This window comes from Python bivittatus, unplaced genomic scaffold (assembly GCF_059951505.1).
Source record: "Python bivittatus isolate LINGU-HERP-01145 unplaced genomic scaffold, Pbiv_v1 ctg000570_np1212, whole genome shotgun sequence".
In the NCBI taxonomy this organism is placed as follows: domain Eukaryota; kingdom Metazoa; phylum Chordata; class Lepidosauria; order Squamata; family Pythonidae; genus Python; species Python bivittatus.
Genome location: NW_028277097.1, coordinates 1,691,450 through 1,697,449, shown reverse-complemented (window position 1 = coordinate 1,697,449; position 6,000 = coordinate 1,691,450).

Sequence of the window (6,000 nt, the reverse complement as noted above, 5' to 3'; positions counted from 1 at the left end):
CACTGAGAGGAAACTGTACTTGTCCAAGAAACTGAAATTAAAGAGGAAGCCGCGGGATTCAATTCTAAGGATAAAGAGAAAGTAAGAGAAAATTAGCAGCAATTAGGTTTCAGATTATCACCTTCCCTCTGGGAAATTAACAATGTCCCTCTACTGGAATATTGTTGAAATCCTATTCTTTAGTGATACGTTTTTATTTGTTCAGCAGCACAGAACATTTCATTCTCTCAAGACAAAGAGTTTCCAAACAAGTCCCCACATGTTTATAAAGATGCCCATAATGTTTTTGCTTGGCAGGATCTGATTTTGATATGGTTTCGCAACACTCTTTTAATAGCAATAGTCCTTTGATTTCTGGATCTGTTTATTCATTTGCTGAATGCTAGATACCTCATTTCCCAATTATTCACATACATGCAAAGAGAAAGATAATGTGGATGAGACCTTTACACAGTTGGTTAATTATTTTTAAACCAATGACTGAATGAACTACAATGCCCTTCAATGTGAATCAGTAACTTAAAAAGCAGTTGAAAGATAAAATGGGATTGACTTTATGGATGGAATACATCCAGATAGCCTATCGTCCTTTGAAACGGCAACAAACTATATTTATTCAACAGAGAGCTCACGGGATCTATTGCATTCTTAGGAGACTGTGGCGGAGTTTAAGCATTCCTCATCATGACAGTGCACATTTTACCTCCTAGCACATGGGCTGCTATTATTAGAAACCCTGGGTGTTAAACCCAAATGAGTTGAAATGTCAAATTTCCCATCTAACAGGAGGTCCAAGTGAATTTGAATTAACATTATGTATTTAATTTCGATTAAATGTGAATCCTACTGCAAATTTACCTGTTTTTAATATTTCTTAGCCCTAGTGATGACAGGGTGCTAGGCAATGCGTAGAAGATCCTAGGGCAGTGTTGTCCAAACTTGGCCACTTTAAGATGAGTGGACTTCAACTCTCAGAATTCCCCAGCCAGCCATGCTGGCTGGGGAATTCTGGGAGTTGAAGTCCATTCATCTTAAAGTGGCCAAGTTTGGACAACACTGTCCTAAGGTCACCAGGGCTCTGGGCTGATCCTTCTCCATTAGATGGTAAAGCTGACGGAGTGCCTTCAGCCCCCAGAGTTAGCCTGCCTTTTTCTCCCAGCTCTTCTACCAAATATTTCTTTGTTATCACATATGATAAAAATAGTTTAGCAAAGTACAGCAATCTTATATGGCGGTCTGAATTTTTTCATGCATTGCTTTCTTTTGCTTTGAATTCATGGTTTCTGAGATAGTACAGTGTGGGAAAGGGATGGCATTATGGGAAATGTAGTGTCATGTTGGGATAGAGCAAACACGCATCTCTTGTGAGGTGATGGGGTGGGGAAAAACCTGATGGGAGCTGTTATTTGCAAGAGAAGCTCAAACAGCCGGAAATGAGCATCAAATCAGTTTTGTTGGGTTACAACATTTCATAAGAAATAACACAATTCTTGAAACTATACCTATAGAATTGGAATAAGGGACACGTCACCCCCATCTTCGCAAAAAGAAAAAAGAAAAGAAAAAGATATTCCAAAATAGATATCCCAAAACCACATTTTCCCTTACACAACTTTGATTGTATTTTTTCCTATAACAAGTCTCAAATCCACAACGTGTACTTTGTTTTTTATTACCCAAGTGGGACTTTCCCACCTGCAGCAAAAGCGAGTAATGGAATCTCAGGGCTGTCTGTTTATCGATTGTCTGAGATAGCGTATGTTATTTCAACATGTACTAACAAACGCTTCCACCATCAACAGATGAGAAAAAGCCCCATGTAGAAGGAAAAACTCTCTTAACACATTGTGCCACTTCTTCAAGGAAACTGGTTTCCATATGAAAGAATATGGAAGAGTTCGGATTCATCTGTAGAAATGGCTTTGGGGTAAAATGGCCTTTATTTTCTCTTCCAGAGCAGACTTGACGCGTTTGGTACCTCAAATGTAATTAGCAACATGTTTAATATATACATACATTAATATATGTACGTGTATATATAGATATTGTAGAGCAGTCTTTCTCAATTGGGGTTCCGTGGTTTCATGTAAAAAATGAATCGTGTACATTAAAAGTGAATTGTATTGTGAAGTTTTCATATTTTTTTGCAGTGCTTATGCAGCGGTTCCCTGAGACCTGAAAGTCATTTCCAGGGTTTCTCCAGGGTAAAGAGGTTGGGAAAGGCTGTTCCAGAGTGACCATTTTATTGTGTTCTCATAGTTGGATCATTCATGCTACACATTGGTTTAGCATTGCAGGCTGTGCTAATTAGGGTTTTTTCCTTGCATTTTCTTTTCTGGCATGGATGTTCTACCAGTGGGCGGTTAACATGGCCCTCAGGGCTGGAAATATGTGACACCATCTAATTTACAGTCTAATAAATTTGCAGCCTTTAGCCTTTTATGCCTTCCTATGAGTTTACCGCAACAGGCATGGCTTGGATATTGGGAATTGATCAGTGGTGGGCTTCCTTATTCATAAAACAAATCAAAATGACAAAATGAGCATTGTGCCCATGTGTTGCAAGCACCATCCCTTTCATATTTTGGTATGCCATAATGCACATACACAAAAGGCAGAGCTTGCACCGTGACACTCAGTGCTGTTCTTGTCATTTGCCATCCCCACCATGGACATTGCTGGTTGCCGAGGTGGGCATAGTCAGCCTCCAGTCATCACTTTAACCCAAGGTCAAATCTTATTTCCTCCATATCCTCTAGTCCTGAAGTTTCTACATATTACTCCCATCTTTTGAGATTTTTTCAGATCACGTAAACCCAATTCCAGACAAAACATTCAACTGCAGCTGGCTGTTCATTTTGTTTACTAAAAATGCCTGCAAGGCCTTTGTAGAGCCAGAAATATTCAAAGGCTGACACAATGGTTTGCACTTTTTATTATGATTTTTTAATTAAAAGAATCTTTAAGAAGTCAGATGAAGTACGATGCCTGGTCAACCTCTTAGCCAGGTATCTACTATTTTGGCTATTCCTGCTCTAGTACAGTGAAGATCTGATTCAAATTTGCAGTTCAGTTCAAGTTCAGCATTTATTTCGGTCAAATAATAGATTTGATCTGATTTGATAAAAAGCCGTGCGCACATAAAAAAAAACTTTACAGCATCCTCCAATTGATTGGAAGGCACTTGAGTTGATGTGTTGATTGATCTGGCAATTTGAAGGGGTGGTTTGACTGAATCATTTTTTAACTGAATCTTGGAATCAGATTGTCACAAAATCTGCCTTTCTAGGGTATAGATACAAATGGAGTGGGGTGAGACACTAAAGATGGGAATGGGAATATCTTGTCTCAAAGAAGCCTTGTGATTCTCACCTTTATTTCGTGGGTTTTGACCTGAAAATCATGCTGTTGAATTTTGGCTTTTTCACTACAGAATTTTAACAGCATGGTTTTGGCTGGGAGGTGGGCAGTATTAGAGGGAAGGAGTGGATCCTTCTGACCCATGGGGGTTTAGTGCACCCATTTCCATACATATGTTGATTTTTTTTACCAAACATGATGCCGCACAATGTCCATTTTGCCACTGAATTTCAATAATGGAATCTTGGGGTGCTTTGGGGAAATGATTGGGGTCCTAATGAAATGGTGGCCTGCAGTCATAGATTTGCCACCCTGTCTCAGAGTGTTATGAGGCATTTAACTTCACAGATTACCTCACCTCTACTGTCTTCTCTATAATATTTGCATCTCAAGCAAGGAAGAGCCCATAATTTCCATGTTGTTACTGCAGAATAATGTAAAGTGAGGTCCACCACACAGCTCTTACAGCATGGACCTCTTTGAGAGTCTGATTAAACCTACAGATCCCCTTCTCAGAAAAATATATTTAAATGCATAAAGTAAAAACCATAGACAGAGATTGCATTACAAAGAAAACCAATTATGCTTAAATATACAGTGGGGCAAAAAAGTATTTAGTCAGCCACCAATTGTGCAAGTTCTCCCACTTAAAAAGATGAGAGAGGCCTGTAATTTTCATCATAGGTATACCTCAACTATGAGAGACAAAGTGGGGGGAAAAAATCCAGAAAATCACATTGTCTGATTTTTAAAGAATTTATTTACAAATCATGGTGGAAAATAAGTATTTGGTCAATATCAAAAGTTCATCTCAATACTTTGTTATATATCCTTTGTTGACAATGACAGAGGTCAAACGTTTTCTGTAAGTCTTCACAAGGTTTTCACACACTGTTGCTGCTATTTTGGCCCATTCCTCCATGCAGATCTCCTCTAGAGCAGTGATGTTTTGGGGCTGTCGCTGGGCAACACGGACTTTCAACTCCCTCCAAAGGTTTTCCATGGGGTTGAGATCTGGAGACTGGCCAGGCCACTCCAGGACCTTGAAATGCTTCTTATGAAGCCACTCCTTCGTTGCCCAGAGCGGTGTGTTTGGGATCATTGTCATGCTGAAAGACCCAGCCACGTTTCATCTTCAATGCCCTTGCTGATGGAAGGAGGTGTTCACTCAAAATCTCACGATACATGGCCCCATTCATTCTTTCCTTTACACGGATCAGTCATCCTGGTCCCTTTGCAGAAAAACAGCCCCAAAGCATGATGTTTCCACCCCCATGCTTCACAGTAGGTATGGTGTTCTTTGGATGCAACTCAGCATTCTCTCTCCTCCAAACATCACAAGTTGAGTTTAGACCAAAACGTTCTACTTTGGTTTCATCTGACCATATGACATTCTCCCAATCCTTTTCTGGATCATCCAAATGCTCTCTAGCAAACTTCAGATGGGCCCAGACATGTACTGGCTTAAGCAGGGGACACGTCTGGCACTGCAGGATTTGAGTCCCTGGCGGCATAGTGTGTTACTGATGGTAGCCTTTGTTACTTTGGTCCCAGCTCTCTGCAGGTCATTCACTAGGTCCCCCCATGTGGTTCTGGGATTTTTGCTCTCCGTTCTTGTGATCATTTTGACCCCACAGGGTGAGATCTTGCATGGAGCCCCAGATCAAGGGAGATTATCAGTGGTCTTGTATGTCTTCCATTTTCTAATTATTGCTCCCACAGTTGATTTCTTCACACCAAGCTGCTTGCCTATTGCAGATTCAGTCTTCCCAGCCTGGTGCAGGTCTACAATTTTGTTTCTGGTGTCCTTCAACAGCTCTTTGGTCTTGGCCATAGTGGAGCTTGGAGTGTGACTGTTTGAGGTTGTGGACAGGTGTCTTTTATACTGATAACAAGGTCAAACAGGTGCCATTACTACAGGTAACGAGTGGAGGACAGAGGAGCCTCTTAAAGAAGTAGTTACAGGTCTGTGAGAGCCAGACATCTTGCTTGTTTGTAGGTGACCAAATACTTATTTTCCACCATGACTTGCAAATAAATTCTTTAAAAATCAGACAATGTGATTTTCTGGATTTTTTTCCCCATTTTGTGTCTCATAGTTGAGGTATACCTATGATGAAAATTACAGGCCTCTCTTATCTTTTTAAGTGGGAGAACTTGCACAATTGGTGGCTGACTAAATACTTTTTTGCCCCACTGTAGTTTAAAAATATTAAAAATAACAAATATGTAAAATAGTAATCTTATTAATCCATTAAAATTCTACAATCAAAGGATTAATGGTTTATAGATATTTAGGTAGAAAAGAACCTTTGAAATGCAAACTATGTTGACCCTTGTCAATTACACAAAAAAAAATTCCCATAACCAAATGTATTCTATTTTCACTTTTTTAGGGTATAATAATTTTAGATAGTGACATTTGTGGATGTCAGTAAATATTTTTGGAATCTATAAGCCATAAATTATTTGTTGCCTACATTCATTATTGAGTGAAAAGCTATATTTCAGGGAGAGGTTAGTGAAAATAAAATTGTAATATTTTCCTATCCAAGTTCATGGTTCCTCTGAAATCTATCCACAGACTCCCAAGGGGTCCATGAGTCCCAGGTTAAGAACCCCTGTCTTAGAGCACAAGAC